General features: G+C 44.1%; 1 protein-coding gene across 2 annotated transcripts in view; it reads right to left on the bottom strand.

Annotated features, from left to right (window-relative positions):
• Window positions 1–15,709, bottom strand: part of TTYH1 (tweety family member 1) — a 476,474-nt gene that overhangs the window by 77,262 nt on the left and 383,503 nt on the right. The window lies entirely within an intron of this gene.

Below are 15,709 nucleotides of genomic sequence, written 5' to 3'. Positions count from 1 at the left end.
TCAGATCCCTCCCATCATCCCCAGCGGGCACCGTGTCACTCATAAACCCGGCAGTCCAGTGATCAGTGCTGATTGCAAAGGACAGCTCCCATCAGAAAAGAGCTGCCCTTTGCGATACTAACCGCATATGTTAGTACATATGCAATTAGTATCAATGCAATGTGTGGCGGGATGTATCACGGATAGTTAGTACAGCCCGCCCCTAGACTGTAATGCAGTGTTCTTACATAGTCAAAGTTCAGTGAGGACAATACTGTATTGCTCACATCATTTTAGGTACATGTGCACTGAGAATTCATGTAAGATTTGCACTGCAACTCTTAACCAGCCTGAATGTTTATACAGATATTTACAGGAGTTTATAAAGATACATATATGATTTGTATATTATATGGTAATACCCTAAAATGTAATTATACCACTATATTACAAGTACAAAAATATTGTTTTCTTTAGTGTAAAGTCTTATTTATTTTTCTCTTACGTCCTAGAGGATACTGGGGTCCATATTAGTACCATGGGGTATAGATGGGTCCACTAGGAGCCATGGGCACTTTAAGAATTTGTGGCTGGCTCCTCCCTCTATGCCCCTCCTACAAGACTCAGTTTAGAAAATGTGTCCGGAGGAGCTGGTCACGCTTGGGAAGCTCCTGAAGAGTTTTCTGCATTTATTTTCTATTTTATTATTTTCAGGCAGGTCTGGTTGGCACCAGACTGCCTGTTTCGTGGGACTTAGGGGGTCGGGGGAACGGCCCAACCTCCCTAGGGTTAATGGTCCCGTTCCCCACTGACAGGACACTGAGCTCCTGAGGGTCCTATTCAAAAGCCCCACCATGGCGAGCATACAGACCCGCAGCACGCCGCCTCCCCTAACAGAGCCAGAAGTCAGAAGAGTGGTGAGTAGGTGGCCGGCGTCCCGGTTAGCAGGTCACCGGCTGTAATGGCGGCACAAGTGTAGGAGCGCAGCGCTGACATGCAGGCTGCACTCCAGGCTTCAAGACACTGTGTGACCGCTGTGAGGGGAGAGCTGAAGCCACTAATGATATTCACACTGGCAGTACACTACAGGGGTTTTAACCCACTGTAGAACAGAATATTTACCTCAGCCAGTATAAAACACCCAGGAAGATCGCGCGCCATTAAGGGGCAGGGCTTCACTATGAGCGGATCCAGCAGCTCATTAGCGCCATTTTTCCTCTGCAGCTATACACAGCCAGATTGGGAGGGAAGCGCAGCTCCTCCACAAGGACTCCTGAACACCTCAGCGGTACCAGGGGGTCATAGCAGGGGGGTGCAATATTTGGTGTACTAAGCCCTATTAAGGATACTTAGTTTGTGACCCAGCTAAACTTGTTCTTTAGCTACAGGGGCGCTGTGTGGCTGGCTCCATTATACTCTGTGTCTCCCTAGAAGGCTCTGTGTGGGTTAACTGTGCTTTTAACCTATATTCCTGTGTGTGTGTGTGTGTGTGTGTGTGTGTGTGTGTGTGTGTGTGTGTGTGTGTGTGTGTGTGTGCGCTTTCACGTTTACTATGTCAAAGGAGTGTGTATCATGCACAGCAGAGTGTTTTTCTCAATCTGAGGGATCACTGCAGTGTGCTCAGGATAGTACACATTCTCAGGCTAGTGGATCAGAACCAGTATGGTTAGATTCATTAAAAGGGATGATTTCAAATATTTTGAATAAATTATCCCAAAATGAGAAGGAGATGCAATACTTAAAGCAATCTGTTGATGACCTGATGAATAGAGATTAAGTGGTCATTCCAGCGCTCAGACCACTGCCATTTGTCCACAGAAGCGTACTCTGGCCCAAATCATGCAAGCTGATACCGATGATGATTATGATGAGTCAGACCCAGAGGAGGGTGAGGTGGACTCGGGAGGGGGGGATGCAGCTGTCACAGGGTATACAGACCCTGATAGAAGCTATTAGAGATGTCCTGCACATTCCTGATAAGGTGTCAGAGGACGAGGAGGAAACATTATTTTAATGTGAAAAATAAATCCTCAGCTACTTTCCCTGCATCTAAGGAATTAAATTCCCTATGAAGTAACTTGGGTAAATCCTGACAAGAAGTTTCAGGTACCAAAACGGTTACTCACATCCTTCCCGTTTCCTCAGCATGATAGGAAAAAATGGGAAAACCCACCGATAGTTGATGCATCGGTTTCTAGGCTGTCACGTAAGATAGTTTTACCTGTTACTGGGGCAGCTTCCTTGAAGGATGCTGCAGACCGCAAGATTGAGACCACTCTCAAATCTCTGTACACAGCTGCGGGGTGGCCCAGAGACCCACTATAGCTTGTGCATGGATCTCTAGGGCCATTGCAAAATGGTCAGGTAATCTAATTGACGGGTTAGATTCCTTATCCAGGGGGGAGATAATTTTACTCCTACAGCATATACAGGATTCTGCTAACTTTATGGTGGAGGCCATAAAGGAAATTGGTTTACTCAATGCACGCACAACTGCCATGGCAGTGTCAGCATGCAGGGGCTTATGGCTATGCCAGTGGACTGTGGATGCGGATTCCAGGAAAGGCGTGGAAAGCCTACCTTTCACAGGTGAAGCCCTTTTTGGGGATGGACTGGATACTTGGATATCCAAGGCTACGGCGGCTAAGTCTACGTACCTTCCTTCCGCAGCTCCCCCGGGTAGAAAATCCTACACTGCTCCAACTCTGCAGTCCTTTCGGACAGCGAAGTTTAAAAACAAACCCAAAGGTTCTTCTACAGCCTTCAAAGGCAATAAAGGTAAACCCAGAAAACCAGCAACTGCAGATTCACAGGAACAGAACCCCGGTTCTGCTTCCTCTAAGCCTTGAGCATGACAGTGGACCGCGCTGCCTGGAAGACAGGCAGGTGGGTGCCCGTTTAAGATTCTTCAGTCATATATGGGAAATATCATGCCAGGATCCCTGGGTCAAAGATCTTATAGCCCAGGGCTACAGACTGGAGTTTTAGGAACTCCTACCTCACAGATTCTTCATATCAGGCTTACCAGCTTCTCAAGAAGCAAGTATGACTTTACAGGAAGCAATTCAAAAACTGGTACAGATCATTGTTCCAGTTCTGCTTCAGCTGCAAAACCAGGGTTATCATTCCAACCTGTTTGTAGTACCGAAACCGGACGGTTCGGTAAGACAATTTTAAAACTCAAGTCATTGAACCCGCACTTACGGGTGTTCAAGTTCAAGATGAAGTCTCTGAGAGCTTTGATCTCAGGTCTGGAGGAGGGGGAATTCTTGGTGTCTCTGGATATCAAGGATGCGTACCTTCTTATTCCGATTTGGCCGCCTCATCAGGCTTATCTCAGGTTTGCCTTACAGGACTGTCACTACCAGTTGCAGGCCCTGCCATTTGGCATCTCTACGGCACCGAGGGTGTTCACCAAGGTAATGGCAGAGATTATGTTTCTCCTCCGCAAACAGGGAGTGAACATAATTCTGTACCTGGACGATCTGCTGATAAAAGCACCATCCAGGAAAAGGTTGTTAGACAACATTGCCCTCTCAACCCGACTACTCCAGGATCACGGGTGGATTCTGAACCTGCCAAAATCTCATCTGTAACCAACAGGGATGCTTCCGTTCCTGGGGATGATCCTGGATACAGAGGCACAGAATGTATTCCTTCCATTGGAAAAGGCATTGGTGATCCAGTCGATGGTGCGGGCGCCTTCTGGGGAAGATGGTAGCTGCCTACGAAATGCTACAGTATGGAAGGTTCCATGCAAGGCCCTTCCAACTGGATCTGTTGGACAAGTGGTCTTGATCGCATCTACACATGCACCAGAGGGTCCGTCTGTCCCCAAAAGCCAGGATTTCTCTTCTGTGGTGGCTTCAGACTTCTCACCTGACCGAGGGCCAAAGGTTCGGGATTCAAAATTGAATTCTGCTAACCACAGACGTAAGCCTCAAAGGTTGGGGAGCAGTCACCCAAGGGGAACAGTTCCAAGGAAAATGGTCACGTCGTGAAGCCATTCTTCCGATCAACATTCTGGAACTAAGGGCCATATACAATGCCCTTCTACAGGCATCGCTCCTTCTTCAAAATCAAGCCATTCAAGTTCAGTCGGACAATGTGAGGCAGTAACGTACATAGGGGGTCATTCCGAGTTGATCGCTAGCTGCCGTTGTTCGCAGCACAGCGATCAGGCTAAAAATTAGCATTTTTGCGCATGCGCATGGGCCGCAGTGCACACAAGCGAAGTACTTTCACAAAAAGGTCTAGCGACGCTTTTCAGCCGCACTGCTGATCGGTGAGTGATTAACAGGAAAGGGGCGTTTCTGGGAGGTAACTGACCGTTTTCCGGGAGTGTGCTAAAAAACGCAGGCGTGTCAGGTAAAAACGCAGGCGTGCCTGGGAAAATGGGGGAGTTGCTGGCCGAACGCAGGGTGTGTTTCTGACATCAAAACAGGAACTAAACAGACTGAAGTGATCGCAAGGAAGGAGTAGGTCTGCAGCTACTCAGAAACTGCTTGGAAAAATTTCAGCACTATTCTGCTAACCTTTAGTTCGCACTTCTGCTAAGCTAAGATACACTCCCAGAGGGTGGTGGCTTAGCGTTTGCACTGCTGCTAAAAGCAGCTAGCGAGCGAACAACTCGGAATAAGGGCCATAAACTGACAAAGCGGAACGAAGAGCAGAGCAGTAATGTCAGAGGTAACAAGGATTCTCCTCTGGGCAGAAAGACACGCTGTGGCGTTGTCCGCGATCTTCATTCCAGGAGTAGACAACTGGGAAGCAGACTTCCTCAGCAGACATGACCTCCACCCAGGAGAGTGGGGCCTTCACCCGGAGGTGTTCGGGTGCGTGACACATCGGTGGGGAATCCCACATATCAATATGATGGCCTCTCGTCTCAAGAAGAAGCTCAAGCGGTATTGTTTCAGGTTGAGGGACGCACAAGCGGTGGCGGTGGACGCTCTGGTGACTCCTTGGGTCTACCAGATGATGTACGTGTTTCCCCCACTCCCATTGATCCCAAAGATTCTTAAAAGAATAAAAAGGGAAAAGATTCAAGCAATTCTCATTGCTCTGGACTGGCCAAGAAGGGCCTGGTATGCGGATCTACTGGAGATGCTCCTAGAGGACTTGTGGCCGCTTCCTCTTCGTGAGGACATTCTCCAACAGGGGCCATTCGTCTATCAAGACTTACCACGGCTACATTTGAATGCATGGAGGTTGAGTGTCAAATTCTAGCCTGGAATGGGATCCCGGATAGGGTTATTCCAACCCTGATCCAAGCCAGAAAGGGGGTAACGTCTAAACATTACCACCGTATTTGGAAAAAATACGTCTCTTGGTGTGAGAACAGGAAATTTCCTGCGGTGGAATTTCAAATGGGACTTTTTTTGCAGTCAGGTGTGGATGTGGGCCTACGTTTGGGCTTCATAAAAGTCCAGATTTCGGCCTTATCCATTTTCTTCCAGAAACAATTGGCTTCTCTCCCTGAGGTTCAGACATTTTTGAAGGGGGTTCTCAACATCCAACCGCCCTTTGTGCCTTCTACGGCACTTTGGGATCTCAACATGGTGTTGCAGTTCCTGCAATCGAATTGGTTTGAGCCTTTACAGGACATAGACGTCAAGTTTCGTACGTGGAAGGCCGTCACACTGTTGACATTGGCTTCTGTGAGGCGTGTGTCGGAGCTGGGGGCGTTGTCTCACAAGAGCCCCTAGTTGATTTTTCATGAAGATAGGGCTGAATTCAGAACTCGGCAGCAATTTCTTCCAAAGGTGGTGTCTGCGTTTAATATCAAAAACCTATTGTGGTTCCGGTGGTTACCGACACCTCTGCTATTTCAAAGTCCTTGGATGTTGTGAGGGCTTTGAAGATCTATGTTGTGAGGGCTCATCACAGAAAATCTGACTCGCTGTTTGTTCTCTATGATGATGACATTTGCACGCTGGATCAGGCTTACTATCCAGCATGCTTCTTCCATGGCAGGTTTTCCGTGTCCAAAATATGTACAGGCCCACTCTACTAGGTCGGTGGGTTCATCCTGGGTGGCTGCCAGGGGTGTCTCGGCTTTACAGCTCTGCCGAACAGCTACTTGGTCAGGTTCGAACACGTTTGCTAAGTTCTACAAGTTCGATACTTTGGCCTCTGAGGACCTTCAGTTTGGTCAGTCAGTTCTGCAGGAACCTCAGCACTCTCCCACCTGGTTTGGGAGCTTTGGTACATCCCCATGGTACTAATATGGACCCCAGTGTCCTCTAGGACGTAAGAGAAAATAGGATTTGAATTACCTACCGGAAAATCCTTTTCTCGTAGTCCGTAGAGGATACTGGGCACCCGCACAGTGCTTCGTTTCTTCCTGCACTGTTACTTGGTTAAGTATTGTTGGTTCAGTGGTTGCTGTTCCTGGTGTAAAGTTTGGTTAGCTTGGCTTTCCTCTAGTTTGTATGTGCTGGTTCAGAATCTCACCACTATCCTTTTATTTCCTTTTCTCAAAGTATGTCCGTCTCCTCGGGCACAGTTTCCTAGACTGACTCTGGTAGGAGGGGCATAGAGGGAGGAGCCAGCCCACACTATCAAATTCTTAAAGTGCCCATGGCTCCTAGTGGACCCGTCTATACCCCATGGTACTAATATGGACCCAGTATCTTCTACGGACAACGAGAAAAGGATTTACCGGTAGGTAATTAAAATCCTATTATTTACAGTGCATCCGGAAAGTATTCACAGCGCTTCACTTATTCGACATTTTGTTATGTTACAGCCTTATTCCAAAATGGAATACATTTAATTTTTACCCTAAAAATTCTACACACAATACCCCATAATGACAATGTGAAAAAAGTTTTTTAGAGATTTTTGCAAATTTATTAAAATTAAAAAACTAAGAAATCACATGTACATAAGTATTCACAGCCTTTGCTCAATACTTTGTTGATGCACCTTTGGCAGCAATTACAGCCTCAAGTCTTTTTGAATATGATGCCACAAGCTTGGCACACCTATCTTTGGGCAATTCCACCCATTCCTCTTTGCAGCACCTCTCAAGCTCCGTCTGGTTGGGATGGGAAGCACAGTTCACAGCCATTTTTAGATCTCTCCAGAGATGTTTAATCCACAAGCTAGGATGAAACGTGTTAGAACTTATGCCTTCTGGACCCCTTTTGATGGACAGATAAGACTTTGTTTAACTTATTTCTTGTACGTTTTCTACCTATTAGTTACCGTTTGGAATATTTGTGATTAAGGAACCGGTTGTCTCTGGACCCAGTGTTTGGGCAGATAAGCTTGTTATTTATCTTGTACGTGCAATACCTTTCGGTTTCTGCTTGGAATATTACGTTGATTAAATTATTGTTTTTATATATAAAAAACATTCTGCACTGTTTTTTGGGATTTTGCACAGTTGCTAAATACAGTTCCTTTCTATGAGAAATATTTATTGATAATGTCGATATTATCTTAAACAGTAAAGCTATACCTTTAAACACACCTTTACCATGGAGCTGCTGCGGTCGCTAGCTCACGCTACGTACTTCGTACGCTATTTGCGCACAGAGTCCCGTACCATGTACGCACTCAGCGTACAAACGCCGCACTGTGGGTACAAAGCACACACAGCGTGCGCACACACAATTGATAACCTTTAAACCTTGTTAATGATATAATGCAATGATATGATTACACTTTAAACCCTTAGCAGCAAAGTACTGCAACGATGTTATACCTTAAACCTTAAGTAGCGCTGACGGTATAAAGTACCCGCAGTGCATACACCTTATCAATGCCTATACACCTTATACAGATAAATACACTCTAAGACCCTTGCAGGAAAGTGAAGACACAGCACAGTTTTGTAGTTGAACCACAGGGTTCCTAAGGCCACAGTGGATTATTCAAAAAGGTAAACAGTACAATTTATACACTACAGGCTAACAAGATAAGTCTAAACAGAATAATGGCTACAGAGAATGTACACACGTGAGAATGTTCGCAAGCGCAACCCGGCCGGTCCTCCGCTGGTCATACAGATAGCGTTCAGAGTCTTTGATAGTGACCTGGCCTGCAGCTCGCTCTTTATTCAGTAGATCAAGGCATAATACAATAGACACTGTGTGCTCTTCTTCCATTGGTTAGGGGGTGGGACATGTCCTGTGCACCGGAGACCATTGGTCAGTTCAAGAAGTGGGTGATGGCTAGGACTTGAGATGTGGTTTCTGTTGTTTACATCTGAGTTCCCGCCCCATGATCAGTTTAAACCCATCACATTAATCATAAATCTGGTATTATTAAAAACTTAATGAGGTAAGATTTAATAATGTTCTTATTCCCACCAGATTAATGTTCACGTGACTCTGAACAATATGATCCCACACATGATAGGATTATCTATTTCAATCTTCAAGATATACATATATCCACATATTCATATATATATATATATATATATATATATACATACATACATATATATATATATACATACGCACACACATACTCCTGCTATTACAATTTGTTAGGAATTATATATTTATTTATATATATATATATATATATAACATATACATAAATGAACACCTTTATCTCCATGAGTTTTAGACTAGGAATGTTAGTATCTTAAATTCCTATCTGTCTGGTTTTGTTGTGGTTAGCTATTGTTTCTGATCTTCCAAACAGCCTCTGCTCCTGGGCATTGTTCACCCTTGTTTGTCCTTTCAGGTGAGACAATGACAACTCAGCACTCATTGTTCTAAATAGAAACCTGGCCATCTTAGTAAACAAAGGTGTTTGCCCTCTTCATAAAATCTCAAAGCTTAGTGTAAATAAGGCCATTGTATCTCAGTCTGTGGGAGATTTAATTTATGTGTGACTGGGTTTCATTCTCGTTCCCTCCCCATTCATAATATACAGTAAATACAATTTATATCTATATTCTACTTCTGCACATAACTATACGCAGGAACATGCAATCTTTCTCTAACCAACACCAGAATGTTTCCCTTAAAATACCCTACAGCTGGATACCAAACACCACCTTATAGCCTTAGTCTGTCCCCTCTTATCCTGCAAAGGTGAATCCCTTTGTTCTGGACTTGTTGATGTGGTACAAGGGAGCTATATCTAAAATGTACACTATTTGGGTTAAATATGTAATGTTCTAATAACCCTCTATGCGTTAAAAAAAAAACTCTACCGTAAATGTGCATACCACGCTCTAAGGCGCATGACCGTGGAAAGCTACTTTACGCAAATTGCGGATATGTGCATGGGGTTAGTACATGGGGCATGCATTACAATATTTTTCGACTTTGACATTATATATGCACAACCATTCCTTGCACCATAACAGGTTGCACTATGGTGGTCATTCCGAGTTGTTCACTCGCTAGCTGCTTTTAGCAGCATTGCAAATGCTAGGCCGCCGCCCTCTGGGAGTGTATCATAGCTTAGCAGAATTGCGCTGAAAGATTAGCAGAATTGCTACTAAATATTTTCTTGCAGTTACTGAGTAGCTCCAGACCTACTCCTAGATTGCGATCAGCTCAGTCCGTTTAGTTCCTGGTTTGACGTCACAAACACGCCCTGCGTTCGGCCAGCCACTCCCCCGTTTCTCCAGACACTCCCGTGTTTTTCCCTGACACGCCTGCGTTTTTTAGCACACTCCCGGAAAACGCTCAGTTACCACCCAGAAACGCACCTTTCCTGTCAATCATTCACCGATCAGCAGTGCGACTGAAAAGTGCCGCACGAACACCAGCAAATCTACTAAGTTTTGTGTTAAATAACTTAGCGCATGCGCTCTGCGTACCTCTCTTGAGGTCTTTGACCAAGTCCCCCCGTGTAGTTCTGGGCTGATTCCTCACCGTTCTCAAGATCATTGATACCCCACGAGGTGAAATCTTGCATGGAGCCCCAGGTCAAGGGAGATTGTCATTGATCTTATATGTCTTCCATTTTTTAATAATTGCGCCAACAGTTGATCTCTTCTCACCAAGCTGCTTGCCTATTGTCGAGTAGCTCATCCCAGCCTTGTGCAGCTCTACAATTTTGTCCCTGGTGTCCTTAGACAGCTCTCTGGTCTTGGCCATGGTGGAGAGGTAGCAGTCTGACTGTTTGAGGTTGTGGACAGGTGTCTTTTATACAGATAACCAGTTCAAACAGGTGCCATAACTACAGGTAACGAGTGGAGGATAGAAGAGCTTCTTAAAGAAGAAGTAACAGGTCTGTGAGAGCCAGAAATCTTGCTGCTTGGTAGGTGTCCAAATATTTATTTCCGCAAGAATATACAAATAAATTGTTTATAAATCATACAATGTAATTTCCTAGGTTTTTTTTTTTCAGATTCTGTCTCTCACAGTGGAAGTGTACCTATAATGGAAATTACAGACCTCTCTCATCTTTTTAAGTGGGTCAACTTGCACAATCGGTGGCTGTCCAAATACTTTTTTCCCCCACTGTATGTATATATATATATATATATATATATATATAGTGATAGATTAAACACTGGTCATAAATGGGATATGTGTCTGTGCCAGGTTTCTGGATTATGCATATTAAACCCCCAGGAAATGTCTGTTTCTGCTAAACAGACTTAATTGGAGTTTGGACTTTTACTAAAAGCCGGATAAGGGGTGTGAGAGGGAAGACAAGGCTCCACCCATAAAGTCCATTTCGGTGTTTAGGCCTTCAGTCTGAGAGCAGGCTAATTAGTGCATGTGTGATATAAGATGCTGATATAAGATGTGTCAGGGCTTGTCTCAGTGTCTCACTACCTGGAAAACAGGCAGTAGGACTGTTATGAGACACTGTGATTTACTGACTGTAAGCACTGTGCATACACCTGTGTTTGTAATAGGAGCATTAGCAGAGCCGGCCATATGTATAGGCAAACTAGGCAATTGCCTAGGACATTTGATGTACCTAGGGGCATCAGCAGCTTCTGCTGATTAAAATGATATGCGGCATGCCTATATTCTCTGTGTAACATTTCTTATGCAGGGGTGTAGTATGGTATGCCGGCGGCCGGGCTCCCGGCGACCAGCATACCGGCGCCGGGAGCCCGACCGCCGGCATACCGACAGTGTGGCAAGCGCAAAGGAGCCCCTTGCGGGCTCGCTGCGCTCGCCACTCTGCGGGCACGGTGACGCATGCGCGCTATTTTATTCTCCCTCCAGGGGGGTCGTGGACCCCCACGAGGGAGAATAGCTGTCGGTATGCCGGGTGTCGGGATCCCGGCGCCGGTATACTGTGCGCCGGAATCCCGACATTTGGCATACTGAAGACCACCCCTTATGCAGATACAGCCACAGTCTCACACAGTATATAGGCATGCTGCATATCATTTTAATCCAGAAGTTGCTTGTGCATCCTAGCCACATAGCAATGCAAATAAGATGCATTTTCATAAAAAAAGGTGCCTGACGTTAGCATTGAGGCAAGATTTATGAGGACACATCTGTATCCAAGCAGAGGCAGAGGTCACAGTGTTAGTGGCAGTGTGAGTGCTGTGTGCGGGTGGGTTGGTTGTGCAGTAGTGTTCAGAATATGTGTAAGGAGCATTATGTGTGTCATGTAAAAATGCATTAATAATGTGCAACATATGTGTAAGGGGCACTATGTGTGTCATTATGTGTATAAGGGCATTAATAATGTGCGGCATATGTGTAACAGGGTACTACTGTATGTGTGTCATTATGTGTATAGGGGCACTAATAATGTGCAGCAAATGTGTAGGGGGCACTGTGTGTGTCATTATGTGTATAAGGGAATTAATAATGTGCGGCATATGTGTAACCAGGTACTACTGTATGTGTGTCATTATGTGTATAGGGGCACTAATAATGTGCAGCAAATGTGTAGGGGGCACTGTGTGTGTCATTATGTGTATAAGGGAATTAATAATGTGCAGCATATATGTAAGGGATATTATATGTAAAAGAGAATTAATAAAGGTTGTCATAATGTGTAAGGTGCATTATGTTTATAAGGACATTAATAATGTGTAAGGGGCATTACTGTGTGGAATTATGTGTATAAATGCATTACTGTGTGGCATTATGTGTATAAGGTGCTCTACTATGTGGCGTTGCATATAGAAAGGGCACTATGGTGTCGTCTAATATGAATAAAGAGCAATAGGGTGTGGTGTAATGTGAATAAGGAGCAATTCAGTGTGATGTAATGTGAATAAGGGGCTCTACTGTGAGGAGTAATGTTTATAAGGTAAAGTGATACTACTGTGGGATGTAATATGAATTATGGACACTATCGCATGATCAAATGTGAATAAAGTGCAGTACTGTGTGGCGTAATTGGAATTGGGGTTACTATTGTGTGGCCATGCCCCTTGCCAGCAAAAACACACCCCTTTTTGGGCTGTGTGCCAAATGTGCGAACTGTTCCTATTTAAAATATAGGGGGTACAAACACTAAAATAAGGCCTGCTATGGGTGAAGGGTGATGGTGGTGGAAAAGAGGTGCAAGGTCAGAGGCGGAACCAGCAGTGGTGCTAGGGGGCACCAGCCAAAATTTTGCCTAGGGCATCATATTGGTTAGGGCCGGCTCTGAGCATTAGGTTCTACCACTTTGAGTGAGGGAATCTGTGATATTAAGTTAGTGCCCAGATGTCTAGGATTTATTTTATATTTTGTTTTTGCACTGCACAATAAAACCAGCCACGGCTAGACTGCACAAAAAACTTGGGACTGGTGCGCTGTTTTCCTGGCTGCTGTGTGTTTGGAGGTGCACATCTACCCCAGGAGAGGGCACCCCAATCCTGATTTCCTCACAATATATATAATGTGAAGTCTACGTGCTCTCATACTGTAACTGTCAACATATTTGGCAGGTATCACTAAATTACAACTAATGTTATTTCATCACTATCCTATTATACTTGAGAAAATTCATTAGTGATAAAAAATGTATGTCCAACAAGCCCAAAGTTGCACAAGGCCTAAGGCTAAATTTACTAAAGAAGCTGTCACTTCTCAGTTTGTTTAATTAGGAAATTTAAATGGTAATACTATTCAAAGGATAACAAGGTTATATTATATATAATATCAGTGATATTGAATGGGAAGGTTTGTTTTTAGGAAAAAATGCTACGAAGAAATGGGAGGTACTAAAATTCCAGCTAGCTAAAAATACACTCAGATTTATTCCTACGAGGAGCAAAAAAAGGAATAAAAATCATAAACCGATGTGGCTTAACAAAAAGATAAAGGAACTTATGGGCAAGAAAAGGAGAGCATTTAAAAAATAAAATCTGACGGGGAAGCAGAGTCATTTCAGCACTATAAGGAATGTAACAAAATTAGCAAAAAGGAAAAACTAGTAGCAAAGGAAAGCAAAGCGAATCCCAAAAAATTCTTTAAATACATTAATAGCAAGAGATTAAAGAAGGAGAGTATAGGCCCTTTAAAAGACAAGTTGGGAGTCTTAAGCAAAAATGATAATGACATAGCGGACACACTAAATGAGTTTTTTTCAACAGTATTTCCTAGAGAGGACCCAATTCAGGGACTAACACATAATCTCAATAATGAGAATATCCCACTGATAGGTACTTATTTAAGCAAGGAAGTAGTCTGTGACCGATTAAAACATTTAAAGATTAATAAGTCACCACGTCCCGATGGTATTCACCCAAGGGTTCTAATGGAGCTTCACTCTGAACTTGCAAAACCGCTATTTTTGATCTTTAAGGATTCAGTAATATCAGGTATGGTTCCCAAAGACTGGCGTATAGCGGAAGTAGTGCCTATTTTCAAAAAGGGAAGTAAAGCTGAACCAGGTATATAGGGGGTAATTCCAAGTTGATCGCAGCAGGATTCTTTTTAGCAATTGGGCAAAACCATGGCCCTCATTCCGAGTTGTTCGCTCGTTCTTTTTCATCGCATCGCAGTGAAAATCCGCTTAGTACGCATGCGCAAAGTTCGCACTGCGACTGCGCCAAGTAACTTTACTATGAAGAAAGTATTTTTACTCACGGCTTTTTCTTCGCTCCGGCGATCGTAATGTGATTGACAGGAAATGGGTGTTACTGGGCGGAAACACGGCGTTTCAGGGGCGTGTGGCTGAAAACGCTACCGTTTCCGGAAAAAACGCAGGAGTGGCCGGAGAAACGGTGGGAGTGCCTGGGCGAACGCTGGGTGTGTTTGTGACGTCAACCAGGAACGACAAGCACTGAACTGATCGCACAGGCAGAGTAAGTCTGGAGCTACTCTGAAACTGCTAAGTAGTTAGTAATCGCAATATTGCGAATACATCGGTCGCAATTTTAAGAAGCTAAGATTCACTCCCAGTAGGCGGCGGCTTAGCGTGTGTAACTCTGCTAAATTCGCCTTGCGACCGATCAACTCGGAATGAGGGCCCATGTGCACTGCAGTGGAGGCAGATATAACATGTGCAGAAAGAGTTAGATTTGGGTGGGTTATTTTGTTTCTGTGCAGGGTAAATACTGGCTGCTTTATTTTTACACTGCAAATTAGATTGCAGATTGAACACACCCCACCCAAATCTAACTCTCTCTGCACATGTTATATCTGCCTCCCCTGCAGTGCACATGGTTTTGCCCAATTGCTAACAAAAAACCTGCTGCGATCAACTTGGAATTACCCCCATAGACCAGTTAGTCTTACATCTATAGTGGGGAAAGTATTGGAAGGTACTCTAAGAGATAGTATTCAGAAGTTCCTTGAAGTCAATAAGGTCATTAAAAGGAATCAACATGGGTTTATGAAGGACAGATCCTGTCAAACCAATTTACTTGGCTTTTATGAAACAGTAAGCGCAAACCTAGATCAGGGTAAAGAGGTGGATGTAATCTTTTTAGATTTTGTCAAAGCATTCGACACTGTACCACACATGAGACTTATCTACAAGCTACAAGAATTAGGACTAGGAAGCACAATATGCACTTGGGTCAAAAACTGGTTAGATAATAGGGAGCAGCGCGTTGTGGTTAATGGATCTTTTTCAACTTGGACTAAAGTGCTAAGTGGTGTGCCGCAAGGCTCAGTATTAGGACCGCTATTGTTCAATATTTTCATTAACGACCCAACAGAAGGTCTAGAGAGCATGGTGTAAATTTTTTGCAGTTGATACCAAATTGTGTAAAGTTATAAATGCGGAGGGGGGTGCTGTATCGCTTCAGAACGACTTAGTTAAATTAGAAGCTTGGTCAGCGAAATGGAGAATGCGCTTCAGTACAGACAAGTGTAAGGTAATGCACTGTGGTAACAAGAACAAAAATAACACCTACCTACTAAATGGGGTAAAATTAGGGGATTCTATACTGGAAAAGAACTTAGGTGTCCTCATAGATAGCAAACTAAGCAGTAGTACCCAAAGTAGGACTGCAGCAAAGAAGGCTAATAAGATATTAGCATGCATAAAACGGGGAATTGATGCTAGGGACGAGAGTATTATACTCCCGTTATATAAATCACTTGTGAGGCCACACCTTGAATACTGTGTACAATTCTGGGCACCTTACTACAAAAAGGATATCCTGGAGCTAGAAAAGGTTCAAAGGCAGGCGACCAAACTAATTAAGGGTATGGAGATGCTGGAATACGAGGACAGGCTTGCAAGACTAGGCATGTTTACACTGGAAAAGAGGAGATTAAGAGGGGACATGATCAACATTTACAAATATATAAGGGGACAATATTAAGATCTTGCTCAGGACCTGTTTTTGGTTAGATCAACACAGAGAACTCGTGGACACTCGCTT

Source organism: Pseudophryne corroboree, chromosome 10 (genome assembly GCF_028390025.1).
Source record: "Pseudophryne corroboree isolate aPseCor3 chromosome 10, aPseCor3.hap2, whole genome shotgun sequence".
In the NCBI taxonomy this organism is placed as follows: Eukaryota; Metazoa; Chordata; class Amphibia; order Anura; family Myobatrachidae; genus Pseudophryne; species Pseudophryne corroboree.
Note: the sequence above shows the minus strand (reverse complement) of the source record. Positions and strands in the feature narration are given on the sequence as shown.